A 14,631-nucleotide genomic window follows, 5' to 3' on the forward strand; every position below is an offset into this window, starting at 1 on the left:
CATACTCAATATATTACTTGTCAAATCCTCATAATTATAACTCTCACAAAATGTCTTTAATTCTTTCTTGAAAGACCTGATGTTTTTCGGTTATTTTTCAATTCTACTAACATAATATGTAGCTTAATGTACAATCTTGGGGCTGCAAATTTGAAAGCTCCATAATAAGCATTCGAAATGAATCTAGGCTCAGATAACTTGAAACCATCCACTTTATGTGTTTATTTACAGCAAGTCTCTAAAGTGTCTCCTCTTGCATTGCATTTAAGGGAGGAAGAAACACACAAATGAAGAAACACAAACGAGTGGTTTGTCCCAACAAGACCCCAAAACTCTCAAGGCATAAAAAGTTGTTGGAAAAATGCGCTAGTATAGCCTAAACTTTCAGTGTTAGACGAAAACTTAATCGGTCTTATATTGACCAGGGCTGATTAAAAACGTAACTGGTTAAAGTTAACCATTTAATTTGAACGAGCTAACTGCTGGCTTACCTACGGCCGTGTTATCCTACATTTACGACACACTTTCCAAGTTGCCGTACATAATTTAAACGAACCTACTACGTGATTCTACAGCATAACTGACTTAAATTATAAAAAATAATTATCACGGTCACCATGAAGTTAACTAACAGTCCTCCGTATCACTTTATGCTTTCTGGCCCAGGTTAAGTTAGGTTAGCAGTCAAGTGTCACATCCTTTGCACAGCCCACTTGAGATAATAACCACTTAATTCTCCCTTAACTGGCCTTTCTAGCGTGTTTTACTAGCATTTCACGAGATCTCTACATCTTCCCTTAACTGTTACTCACATCAACCTCTGCTCCTCGAATCTAGGCCTCCAATAAAGTCAATTAATACAACCTTGGGAGGTTTTGAGTCCTGCTCTAGCAATAACAAAGTTGCATTCGAGTATGCTCCGAGGAAGATTAATTCCCAAGGTAGGTCCTCACTTACCTTAAATTCACAGGTTTTGCCTTCTTGATCTGGTGCTGCAGTTCGTCCAAATGATACCCGATTTAATTTCCTGCTAATATGTAATAATTATTGTTGGAGTTATTTTTATACACACGCCGCTTAAACAATTAGATGTATTTCTCTAGCTTGAGAGCCTCAGTGCGTTCGATACCACTGGAGCTATTGATGTCAGGTATGAACCCCACAAAAAGACAAAAACACAAATCACATCATATAAGCACATTTAATTACTAAATTAAAAGTTTTATCAACCAAAATGCACAGTAAAATCTCATTTACGTGGTAAGCGTTTTTGTATCCAATACGCTTAAGTTCATGCCAAATCCAAACGAACATCGTAGTACAATAGAGGTTGGGTGTGGAATTATCTTCTCGAGTGTCTAATTAGTTATGAAACTGTAAATGAATGCATATTATGCTGAAAATAAAGCTTTCACAATCAAATTAATTTCGAGAGAGTATTACTGCTTGACTCTGCGTGTTTTCAATCAAACCACTAAATAACTCGAAACTCGAATGCGCACCACCTCTTGCCTCGGGTGAGGGAATAAATTATTTACGTCAGCTAGAACGGGAACCTGCCCTTTTCCATCTTTCTAAAGCTGGCAACTTCTCCATTCATGCCGGACCTTTTGTTCACAGAACTACAGCTAATTATTATTTACTGGGATGACTACTTATGTAGAGGAGAGAGTTCTTTTGGAGAGCTGCCAATAATTAATAACAGAACCGTTTTAATGAATCTCGCGTATGCTGTCGTCAAGCCTACAAACGCTGCGCTCTTTACTGCTGCAAGTTTTTCAGCACTATTAAAAAAAAATCTAGTTTGGATATATGAGAAAAACTTGTTGGTTACAGTTTTGAATGCATGTGCGAAGACCTTCATCTGTGCCAATAAATTTTATAATTTGTACAAGACGCATAACCTATTATTTACCAGCTTCAAAAAAAGAAAAAACTAGCTCGGCGATCATTTTTAATTACGACTCGTGACAACCAAACAATATGAACACGCCGCAAAGTTTCATTCATAAACTTTATCTTGTACGCTGAATGACATGTGCATAAAGAATCAGTGACCTTGATAAAGGTAATTTGTTTTCATTCTGATGAACGGATACGGACCTGATTATCATGATAGCCGTCGTTAAGTCTATTGGATGCTCCTGTTCAGTTACCTACATGGATTTTTGTATCGTACGTCTGAAATGTGGATCCCAGAAAAAAAAAAAAAACTGCCGAACGTGGATGAAGACTCAGGCAAAAAACCTCCACAACACTGGCTGATTCGTACACCGTCAAACCCCTACACATGTGTGGCATTCGTGTCCATTTCAAACGCACTCTCACACTTCTGGATATTGTGGCTCTTCCTTTCCTACATTTCTTTCACTACATTTATCCAACACTTTATCTTCTTCTTCCTCATTAACCTCCCATTACTCTTTCCACATGACCAAACCATATCAAAACACTGACCCATAATCGAACCCTTTTACTGAAACAAACTTTTTTTGTTGTTGTTGTTTTTTTACCACGTTTACGTAGGTCTCGCCCTCTCAATTTTGTATATGCCACATATTACACAAACCACATTTATCTCAGCAGCTGCAACCTTTCTGCTTTCATTCCCATTCAGCCTCAACAATTCATTTCCAAAAGAGAAGGCTGGCTAAATAATTACACACACACACACACACACACACACACACACACACACACACATATATATATATATATATATATATATATATATATATATATATATATATATATATATATTTATATATATATATATATATATATATATATATATATATATATATTTGTAAATATACAGTAGGGCTTACAAATAATATTCCCACACTTAGAAAAGAGAAAATGGTGAATAAAACAGTTTGATAAATTATGCGTAGTTATGCAATAGTGAAAAACCCAGAAAAATGACATAAATGTCAGTGGAGGAGTGGCTGTAGGTATATCTCATCATTATTTCACTGAAGGAAAAGTCGGGGATAGACATGTTTGAATAAGGGGAAAGAGATTAAAAAGCGGTACATGTAATTAACACAGAAGAGTTTGATAGGAAGACGATCATGAGAAAATGGATGAACTATGATGGGCTATGACTAATGATATGGCGGTGGAAGAAGATGAGTATGTAAAATTCCAGGATGGGGCCATGGGGTCATGGTAAGAAGAAGGAATAAAAAGGGTAAACAGTATGATGAGGGCATGTGAAGTTTAGTGAAGAAAATAGAAAAAAAAACATTATATGAGGTATTAATGCATGTTAATATAATTTTTTACAGGGACACGGAGGATGGAAAATTGAGAAAATGGTGAGAAAGAAAAAGAAGCCAAGTAATAAAAATGGAGAGAAGAAGGAAGGCAAGAGCCTTAGGGACAATAAATTGTTGTTCCGTATGGAAGTAAATGAAGAGATTTTTAGCTATTCAATTGGATCTTAGAATAAAAGACACATTTCTTTTAATGTGGAGGACAGAAAAGGCAAAACTGAATGATGAGAGAGTAGAAACGGTTGGCGTAGCTTGTGGAAACGACTATTGAGGAAATAAGGACAGCAATTGGAGAGAATGAGGGCAAAGAATAACTCTTTCAGTGTCCAAAGGTAAAGGTTATACATATGACTGCAAGAATGACAAGATCTTAACATTATCTTGGATACTTGGGGATGTGTTCGGTAGCATTCTGATTGAGAAAGTAAGGCAGATGAGGAAGGATCTAACAGGGGAAGAACAGTGTGGGTTTAGTCAAGGAAGAGAGTGTGTGGCTCAAGCACTTGTCATTAAATATTTATGGGCGAAGTTTGGAAGTTGAATTAAATTGAATATAGGATTTAGGCCAAAGGTCAAGCACTGGGACCTATGAGGTCATTGAGCACTGAAACGGAAATTGACAGTAAAAGGTTTGAAAGGTGTAACAGGAGGAAAACCTCGCACTTGCACTATGAATTAGTTGTTAGGTGAGGTTGGAAAGTAAGATGGAGGAAATAGAATATGAAAGGAAGTACAGCCAAAGGAACGAATGGGGTTGCAGCTAGGGGCCAAAGGCAAGCTGCAAAGAACCTCAAGTAATGCCTACAGTGTACCGCATGAGGAGCACTGACGGCACTGCCCTCCTGCGGGGAGAAGTCTGGTAGTAAATGGCAGAAGATTCACGCGACACACATGGACATAGAAAAAGTTTACCATAGAATTAATAGAGAAGCAATATGGCTGCTGTAAGTGATAAATGGTATTGGACTATTGGTGATAAGTTGAGAACGTTTAAGAATTCTTTGGGTGAAGCTAAGAGCTTGTTAGAAGACGCCGACAGAAAAGTAATTGGTTTGATGTAAAAAAAAAAGGGGGGGGGGGCAAGAAAATAGTCTCAAAGGTTTTCCGACATCTTTATGGATGAAGTGGTGAGAGGAGTCCCTGTGAGTAAATTAGACTTACGTGCAAAGTTAAGGGCTAAGAAAATGAGCCATGAAAGGCGAGTGGAATGGTTGATGTTTGTAGATGAAACACAGTACTGTTTGCGGATAGTTTAGAGAAACGGCAGACACTAGTGAAAGTCTGAAAGTGTTTGTTAGATGAGAGAAAATGTGAGGAAGAGGGAGGTTATGAGGGCATGTAGAAACCAGGAAGAAGAAGAAGAAATGATTGTTGATATGGATGGTTGAAGAATGGAAGTTGCTGATTTGTGGAATTCGTGAATAAAGATGACAGGTAATTGTAAGATGAGAGACGAGAAATACATGGAATATGTGAAGCTAGGAAAAGAATTGCATTCCCTGTGGAAGCAATATCAAACAAGTAAAAATGAGCCAAAGTTTCTTCGGCGCAATCGAGTTTTCTGTACAGCATATAATCAAGGCCACCGAAAATAGATCTATCTATTGGTGGTCTCGGTATAATGCTATATGAGCCGCAGCCCATGAAACTTTAACCTCGGCCCGGTGGTGGCCTATCCTATATCGTTGCCAGACGCTCGATCATGACTAACTTTAACCTTAAATAAAATAAAAATTAATGAGGCTAGAGAGCTGCAATTTGATACGTTTGATGACTGGAGGGTGGATGATCAACATACCAATTTGCAGCCCCCTAGCCTGAGTAGTTTTTAAGATCTGGGGTCGGACGGAAAAAGTGCGGACGGACAGACAAAGCCATCTCAATAGTTTTCTTTTACAGAAAACTAATAGAAACTACGGAGGCTAGAGGGCTGCAATTTGGTATGTTTGCTGACTGGAGGGTGGATGATCAACATACCAATCTGCAGCCCCCTAGCCTCAGTAGTTTTTAAGATCAGAGGGCGGACAGAAAAAGTGCGGGCGGACAAACAAAGCTGGCACAACAGTTTTCTTTTACAGAAAACTAAAAAGGTGGTAGCATGAGAGCATGGTTTAGCAAACTCTCCTTTATGGAAGTGAAATGTGGGTGCTGACTCCAAATGAGAATAAAAAAAAGGACGAAATCTTTCAGATTAACTGTATGCGTGGTATAAGTGGAGTACGAAATGAAAAGAGTGAGTAGGAGAGGCAGGCCTAGAAAATGTTGGCTAGATGGCGTGGAAGAAGAACTGGAGAGGAAATGCCTCAGTATCCTGGAAGCAAGAGAGTGCATGCGGGATAGAAGGAAATGGCAGTGTATGTAGGGGGCTTTGATGCACTGCTGATGAGCCTTGGGTGTAAGTGTACTATGAAGATGCTATTGTTACAGCGGTTTTCTACACAGGGGTTTCATCCTCGATTCACGAATTAAAGTATCACCGAATATTGTGTTACTTTAGTGTGTTACTTTTCAATTTATGCCCACCCCTTTTGGGTAACTGACTTGATAATATGCACACACATATATACACATATATATACATACATATATATATATAGTATATATATATATATATATATATATATATATATATATATATATATATATATATATATATATATATATATATATAGGCAAAGTTAAGTATACCTTAGTTTAACCAGACCACTGAGCTGATTAACAGCTCTCTAGGGCTGGCCCGAAGACAGATAGATTGATTGATAGATAGATAGATAGACAGATCGATAAACTTGAATTAATTTATTCATTTTGACATACGAATGACAAGACATAAAGGACGACGATAATAAATGGACAATACTTCATACAACAGACGGATTAGTGGACGGGGGTGGCTAATTTCTGCACGGCAGACTGATGCTGTAGCATAACAGACCGACAAAACGGACACATTAGACAGATAGATGGATTAAGAAGCTTATTGGCTCACAGCCTCACAGTTTGGGTGACGCAAGCATAAGGATAAACATGAGAGAGAGAGAGAGAGAGAGAGAGAGAGAGAGAGAGAGAGAGAGAGAGAGAGAGAGAGAGAGGTGATTTTCATAGGACATCTGTTTATCGAGCGAGAGAGATTATTTTCTTTCTTAAGATGTTCATTTATTGAGAGAGAGAGAGAGATTCTACAATTCTCATTATTTCATATAGGTCTGCCTGACATTCTTATGAGAGAGAGAGAGAGAGAGAGAGAGAGAGAGAGAGAGAGAGAGAGAGAGAGAGAGAGAGAGAGAGAGAGATTCTACAATTCTCATTATTTCATATAGGTCTGCCTGACATTCTTATGAGAGAGAGAGAGAGAGAGAGAGAGAGAGAGAGAGAGAGAGGGGTTATTTTCATATGATATGTTTATCGAGTGAGAGAGATTATTTTCTTTCTTAAGAAGACAATTTACTGAGAGAGAGAGAGAGAGAGAGAGAGAGAGAGAGAGAGAGAGAGAGAGAGAGAGAGAGAGAGAGAGAGAGAGAGCGTTTCGATTTGCATTAAAAACTGAAATTTAACCCATGTCCCACAACCTCCCCATCTTGAAAATTAAAATCTTTCCGAAAGCCATAGTCTTACAGTACACATGTACTGTATATCAGTAAATAGTCATGTACGAATGCTTAAACTTACTGCGCAGCATCTACAACAATCTGTTCGGACCTGATTTCCGTGTACACCAATATTTTACGTGCTGAATAAAAGAGTAAAGTAGCTTTGATGAAATCAGTGGATCCTATCCAAAATAAGTGTAAATGTTCAATTTCGAATGGAACTGAAATAAAATCATGATTTTAACCCAGCTCGCCAAATGCGTAACTGACGTATTCCAGAAATTGTTACTTTGACATTGATCTCATAATAAAGAAAAAAATAAAAATAGTACATATTTATGAATTAAAAAGAACCAAATAGAGAAAACGAGATATAGGTACATACTAGACGGTGTCGAAATGGCACACACAAGGACACGGAGGTAAAAAAAAAAATACTTTGGGAAATGTTGCTGTCTTAGTTTTTTTTTAAAGAGAGGAAAAACTACTTTTTGTCGACACACTCTCGCTTTAGAACCTTGGATGCGCATGTGAGATTCAGAAAGTATATTTAATAAGTGTTCCTTGCAAACAAATTATACTGCACATAAAGCAATAAGTTAGTGTTTATTTTTATTTGTTTGTTATGCATCTAATACAAAGACTTATTATACCTTACACCATCTTGTTTACTATTAAAATTTAGGTCTGGTAGAAAGATCTCACGTGGGGTCGTACAGTACCTTACGAAGCACTAATGTAGTGAAGACTGAATATTTATAACCCGTATACAGACTTTCGATTAGGTCACACAGTACCTCGGCCTAGTTAAAGTGTGTGGGACGGGGCCACTGGCCGACAGCAACCTACGCTTGAACATCACTCGCTTAAGACTCATTTTCTAAATACCATCGTCTTCATTACGACACATCACACATTCCGACCCTGTTTTCGAGTGGCTGGGATAGTGCATTCCCCAAGCTTCCGTCTAGTTGAAGCACGTAAGCCTAATCACCACCTAGCATTCTTCGGCCTAAGGTGCTATAGGCCTAAATACATTCCCAAGGAACAATCACTTCAAAGCCACGTGGCTCTTTGGAAGACTTCAGTAGCATATAGGATAAAGAAAGACAACAAACAAATTCTCTCTCTCTCTCTCTCTCTCTCTCTCTCTCTCTCTAATACAGTTCCGTGCGTTGATACAATGGAAAAATGTTAATCCAGTCCAGCAGCTTCAATCAAAAAGCAATTTTACTACTATCAAGTTAAATTTATATGTAATTGAAACAATACATCACGGTCTCTTTGAGCAAATGCATCATTTAATCAGTAAAATGAAGTGTCATAAATAACAAACAAAACTGAGGTAAAATAAAGTAAAATAAAAAAAAAAAATAGTAAAAAAATCTTAACAAATTAAAATAGCAGATTAAAGTGAACTGAAAAGCATAACAAAATAAGTAAATGAAATAAAATAGAACACAATAAAAAATCTTAATAAGAAGTAGGGTCTTATCAAGCCACATAACCCAAGATAAGAAACAAACTGGCCTTTTTTTTATGCAAGACAGCAAACCCCGGCAAAACACCTTAAATTGAACTGGCGTTTGGATCACCCGCGTGGTCAAAACAGCTTAAGAAACAATTAGCTGGAAAAACTTCCTCTTACCATAAAAAAAAAAATAAACACTACAACATACACGAGACTGACAACTGGAACGTCTGGTTTGTCAAACGAAAAAAAAAAGTTTAGAATAACATTCCAAAAGTAGGATGTATTTAAATCGAAAAAAAGCGAAAAAATTAACAGATTTTGCGAGTTTCCTACCAAACTAAATAACGACGCTTTTAACACTGCCAACCGGGAATATTAAATTGCAAGTTTATTAAAAACGAATTTCCAGATACCAAAAACTTTCCATTTCCGGTCAAGCGTGTGTGAAAGTGAGTGTGTGAGCGCGCGCGTGCGTGTGTGTGTGTGTGTGTGAGAGAGAGAGAGAGAGAGAGAGAGAGAGAGAGAGAGAGAGAGAGAGAGAGAGAATCTGTACATTGGTTCCACACCGCCGTGACGGAGAAACACATAATCGAACTCTCTCTCTCTCTCTCTCTCTCTCTTACACAACAGCCCAATAGAGCTGGAAATCAGTTCCACGAAGCACCAGATGGAAAAAATTTCTTCCAGGCTCCCGCAGAGAGAGAGAGAGAGAGAGAGAGAGAGAGAGAGAGAGAGAGAGAGAGAGAGAGAGAGAGCCTACTCTGCTTACCCCGAAGTTACGATAAAACTGTAAATCAGATATGTTTGGATAAAGGGAGTTCCAAACTTGTTCCTGTAACGGCCTAAGTATACCTTTGAATAAATTAACCCAAACCCGTCAGATCAAATATATTATAGATAATAATGGTAAACTAAATCTTTCTTCTTTATAATCATGTTGTTTTGTCAGCTGGCAGAGACGGAAATGACTGGTCTATCCCCTTATAAAGTTGATTCTCTTCTCCACAAAATTACTATATAATATATATATATATATATATATATATATATATATATATATATATATATATATATATATATATATAAACTACAGATTTATAAATGTTATGATAGAAATTAACAAACAACTAAATCTGGCCGAAACCAACTCTCAGCTCAGAAAATATGAAAAATAAGGAACCTCACAGGAACTATTTCCTATTATCCGGAATTTTCCCCCAAAGAATTCTTGGTATTTTTTTCTGAAACAAGAATAAGTATGGTGTTGGCTTATCAATCTGTGGGTATATATATACATACACACACACACACACATATATATATATATATGTATGTTTGTATATATATATATATATATATATATAATTATATTTATATATACATATATATATATTTATATATATATATATATATATATATATATATATATATATATATATATATATATATATATATATTATTAGGTTTCAAAAATTTATGGCATGTGACATAAGTTCTTTGATTATGTGAAAAATCATATAAAACAACAATCTCCTATTATTATTTATTTCACCTAGACCAAGTTAACATGCTATTGACGCAACCCATACACCTACCGTACAAGGGCTCCCTCGCTTACATAAATGTATGTTATTATTAGCGCCTGCCCCTTACGCGGAAGATGTACATTACATGTTTTTCCCATTTATCTAAATATAGCCGTGCTTTCTCCGCCTACGTGGCGGCCGTAGAAGTGCTTTACAACCAGAGCACACCTGCGTAATAATAGTACGGCTCCATTCTCTGCTCTTGGAGTGAATAGTGTTTAATTTTAGGGTCCTTATTATATCTGCTTTTGTTCTTGGTTCGTTGGAGAGAGAGAGAGAGAGAGAGAGAGAGAGAGAGAGAGAGAGAGAGAGAGAGAGAGAGAGAGAGAGAGAGAGAGATTGATAATCTCTTCCATCTTAAGGCCGCAACCTCGAAAAGTCAGAGAGAGAGAGAGAGAGAGAGAGAGAGAGAGAGAGAGAGAGAGAGAGAGAGAGAGAGAGAGAGAAGGTTGCTAATTTGTCAGATTTGCGACACAGCCACACAGGTCAATGACATCTGGTAGCACGGAGAAAAGACAGAAGGAAAGAGAAGAGCTATTTTAACTAAACTACATTTGTTCACAAGGACTCAGAGTGCAATTCCGAAATATCTATCGCCTATCGATTGTAATATTCAAGCGGCTTGTAAACATCTGTAAATATTAAGGTCGCAAGTGTACAAGCACTAATACACAAGGCAAAAATATACATACGCACACATCCAGTGAATGTTGCATGCATTCTCAACCTCACTATATTATTATTATTCAATTTATGTCTTGTGAAATTAGATAAATAAAATAAGCTAAATAAACAGTTCAGAGTTTTCTTGGTTACCTTTCCTTTTGCATTCCCAAGGTTTTAATTTATACAAAACCTCATTATTACATTATTTATTCTATTCTTTCTACATGTCCAAGCCATCTTAACCTACACCAACCGTCTCTGTAAGCTAGGAAGAACCCAGAGGTCCACATCAGGTATCTTAACCCTTACAACACCTTAACCAAACTATATTTATGTGACATTAGCTTATTTTCTTACTCTTCACATTCCATTGCCTCCTTTCTTACCCTCTACCCCTTATAGGGGTACCATCTACAGTGCGCCCTCAGCAGTGCATTGTAAGGCTTTGTTAAGAGTACTTTGCAGTCGCATTGGGGCCATCTTAGCTGCATTAGTTTTTCATCTAATTTATTTCCATTTATTTTCCTACTTAGCCGTCCAACTTCTTGAACCTAGCTACGCCAAACCCTACAGGCTAATCCTATGACAGTCGAGAAATGTAGAACGTAACGTTCCCCCCCTCACCCACCCACCACCCTTTCAATAATTACTACTATACTAACCCACTTCAGCAGTGTTTTCACGTTTCGTGCATTTGGCAAATAAATATACACCAGGTCTACATACACGCGCCGATACTCACAAACAGATTTTTTTTTTTCATTGATATTACCCCTCTCACAACAACGTTGCCTTTTGTAGATGTTTATTAAAAGCGACAAAAATTTAGCATCGTCCATAAATATCAATGTGCCAGTTGCGCCAACATAAAAAAAAAAAAAAAGCAGGCAGGCAACCAGTGGGTATTTTGTGATTCCAAAGAATGCTTTCATGTGTAACATAAAAACAAATAGTTACATCTATTTTTCTAGAAGCTATATGCGGATAATAGAAATGCAGTGCAAACGGACTTTTCACGTTTACTGGTTTTTATTTGGAAGGGGCATCACTTGCTTAAGCCAAGGAACGTTACTTTTTTATTTACTTATTTATATCTTCAGCTGAAAAGCCTTATGGAGAGTCAACAGACTGTAAACTCAAGAGGTCTCCAAAGGGAAATCAGCCTGAAGAGAGAGATAAGTTCTAGGAAAAGGTGATAGATAAATAAACATGAGACTGAATTTGCTGCTCGCTTAGACATTAGAAGATCATATGATTCCAAAACTGCACTAAGCAAACTATTTCACATTTTAATTGCAGTCAGTGTAAAACTCCTAGCTAACTGAGAAGTATTAAACCTGACGCTAGAAAATGAAACACAGTTTGCAGCAACAGCAGAAGCAGCCTGCTTCGTGTACAATAAATCAGATGAATATTGACCGTCGATTGAACGGAGTAACATTACACGTTATTATTCAGAACGAGGAAAGAAACTCCCCCCCAGGCCTCTCATTAAAACCTGTGCCAAGACCTCTTGAAATACGGACGTGACACCCGTCACTTATGACATGATTAGTGGTGTTGCAACAACTTTGGTCCTTGCCGAAAGCTCTAATTATACTTTAGTGGCCCACAGTCCCGAATTAAATGAGCTTACAAAGCTCACGTCCCCGTCAGAATATAAAACAGCCAGTTCAGAATGTCGGCTTTCTGACAGGCAGACATCTTGAATCTTACAATTTTGGATTTACGGATAAAATTCATCGTTAAACTTCTCAGGCTTTATGTCTGATGACAACTCAGTGTGAATAAATGTGCATTATCACATTTTCACATTAAAGGGAGTCGGTTGGCCATATTGTAATTTCTTACCAGATAAATTCTTTTCAATGTTTCCACAAGAAATTTTCTATTTGCCAAAAAAACCAATAAACTGGGTTCATGCAAAACTAACGATTTTCAATCCAAACCACAGTAAAGGAGCACAAACCATCTCGGTCTACTCTAACAAGCCTCCGGGATTTGTGAAATTTCAAAACGGTGTACATCTAAGAAATCAGTTCCATTTAGATAATAAAATTTTAGCTTAGCATTTCAAGACACCTCGTCGCTACGGTTACTGCTCATGAGAAAGTCTGATATTCTAGTTTCGGTGCTTTGGCCAATATAATAATAATAATAATAATAATAATAATAATAATAATAATAATAATAATAATAATAATAATAATAATACTTGTGATTACACATCTCAGCTAAATATACTCTCCACAGTACTGTGTACTAGGAGTACTGGGACCATCAGTGTAGATACTGACAGTGTAAGAAAAATCTTGGGGATAATTACTCATTACGGATGACATGAATGTCGAGCTGACTAATCGTCTAGAACTGGTTTTGCTCGAGTATGTATGCGTGTGTATATTTATACACGTACATATGTAATCATATATGTTTATCGATCATGCTATTTTACCAAAGAAGATTTCACCTTAGAGTGGATGTTGTTAGAAATTCATTTGGGATGGGGTTGTAGGTCCCAAGCCTTTCTCCACAGTCGACTAACTACCAGGTACACTATTCACCGCTTAGGTTAGGAGAGGCATAATAGGATTCACTGAAATGTGTTGAAATATTTCCAGATCACTCTTGAACTAAACCAGAGCCTCTGGCAGGTGAGACAAGCGTCCTAACCACTAGATTACAAGTAGCCATAATGAGTAATTATACCCATATATATATATATATATATATATATATATATATATATATATATATATATATATATATATATATATATATATATATACATATACACATATACAGTATATATAAAGAACCAGCAAGCTACCAAACAACATGACATGAATGAAGAACAGCCAAACAAGTGATGCTGAATAAATTCCTCACTACGACCTACGGTCAGAGAGAGAGAGAGAGAGAGAGAGAGAGAGAGAGAGAGAGAGAGAGAGAGAGAGAGAGAGAGAGAGCAGTAACTGGCAAGGAGCGAGAGAACGAAAAATGTTACCATCAATCAAGAACGGCTGAATAATAAAACTGAAGACTTTCGTCATTAAGCCCTCAAGCCAAGGAAGGGGAGAGAGAGAGAGAGAGAGAGAGAGAGAGAGAGAGAAGCCTTATTGCCTCACCAACCAATCATTAATCATGATTCTAATGAAGCATCCTACCTTACCCTCCAAGTGTCTCAGGGGCACAATCAATATTTCACCCAGCAAATGACATTGCCCACAGAACTCCGCATCACGGTTCTCCCTGACCTAACTCCCTTTTCCTTTTCACCCATACTATTTTGGTCATTCTTCCCCTCGGGAGATTTCCTAACTGCCATCTAGTAGCATTCTCACGTAAAATATTGTGCTGAGGATGGTAGTGCTCTAACATGTTAGTTATGAGGCAATTTCTCCCCCCATTTACTCAACTTCTTGTTGTTCTTCTGATTGCCACAAACTTAGGCCTATAAAGAGGGATCAACATTGCTTCCGTCGAGGTTAAGCCTCACCATCTTCCTCTTTCTTGTTTTGGCCTCTCTCTCTCTCTCTCTCTATCTATATTTTTATCTTCTCTCTCAATGCGTGAAGACATTTATTTTGTGGAACTGGAATTGGAATATAAAATTTATGCCAAAAGCCAAGAGCTGGGACTTATAATGAGGTTATTCAAAGCTGAAAGGGAAATTGTGAGTAGCAGGAGGAAAACCTCGCAGTTGCACTATAAAACAATGTTAGGAGAGGGTGGAAAGTAAAATGAAAGAAAGAGAATATGAATGGAGGTACAGTAAAAGGAATGAGAGGGATTGCAGCTATGGGCCGAAAGGACGCTGCACAGAACCTTAAGTAATGCCTACAGTGCACCGAGTGAGGTGCACTGACGGCACTAGACCCCTACGGAGATTTAGTTTGTCCCCCTTGGCTTCAATACCCTTTCTGCGCGCAAGCACTCGCGCAAATACGCACACATACACACAATGTACCACGGAGTAAGAATTTTGCATGTCACTCAAGAAAGCCTTAAATGATACTAATTAGTCTAATCCCCAC

At 37.5% G+C, this 14,631-nt stretch overlaps 1 protein-coding gene across 8 annotated transcripts in view; it reads right to left on the reverse strand.

The window, feature by feature from the left end:
• Syn1 (Syntrophin-like 1) overlaps positions 1-14,631 on the reverse strand; it is an 88,345-nt gene that overhangs the window by 49,248 nt on the left and 24,466 nt on the right. The window contains exons 1-2 of one of the 8 annotated variants that reach the window (XM_067128403.1): positions 1,444-1,498; positions 958-1,030 (exon numbers count right to left, since the gene is read on the reverse strand). The exons of 2 other annotated variants lie outside the window; for them this stretch is intronic. The gene's annotated coding sequence lies outside the window, so the exon portion shown is untranslated. Of the gene's footprint in view, positions 1-812; positions 932-957; positions 1,167-1,443; positions 1,499-14,631 lie in introns of those variants that run through there. 5 more of the 8 variants (XM_067128398.1, XM_067128400.1, XM_067128396.1 and 2 more) reach the window with 5 other exon arrangements.

This window comes from Macrobrachium rosenbergii, chromosome 26, assembly GCF_040412425.1.
Source record: "Macrobrachium rosenbergii isolate ZJJX-2024 chromosome 26, ASM4041242v1, whole genome shotgun sequence".
In the NCBI taxonomy this organism is placed as follows: domain Eukaryota; kingdom Metazoa; phylum Arthropoda; class Malacostraca; order Decapoda; family Palaemonidae; genus Macrobrachium; species Macrobrachium rosenbergii.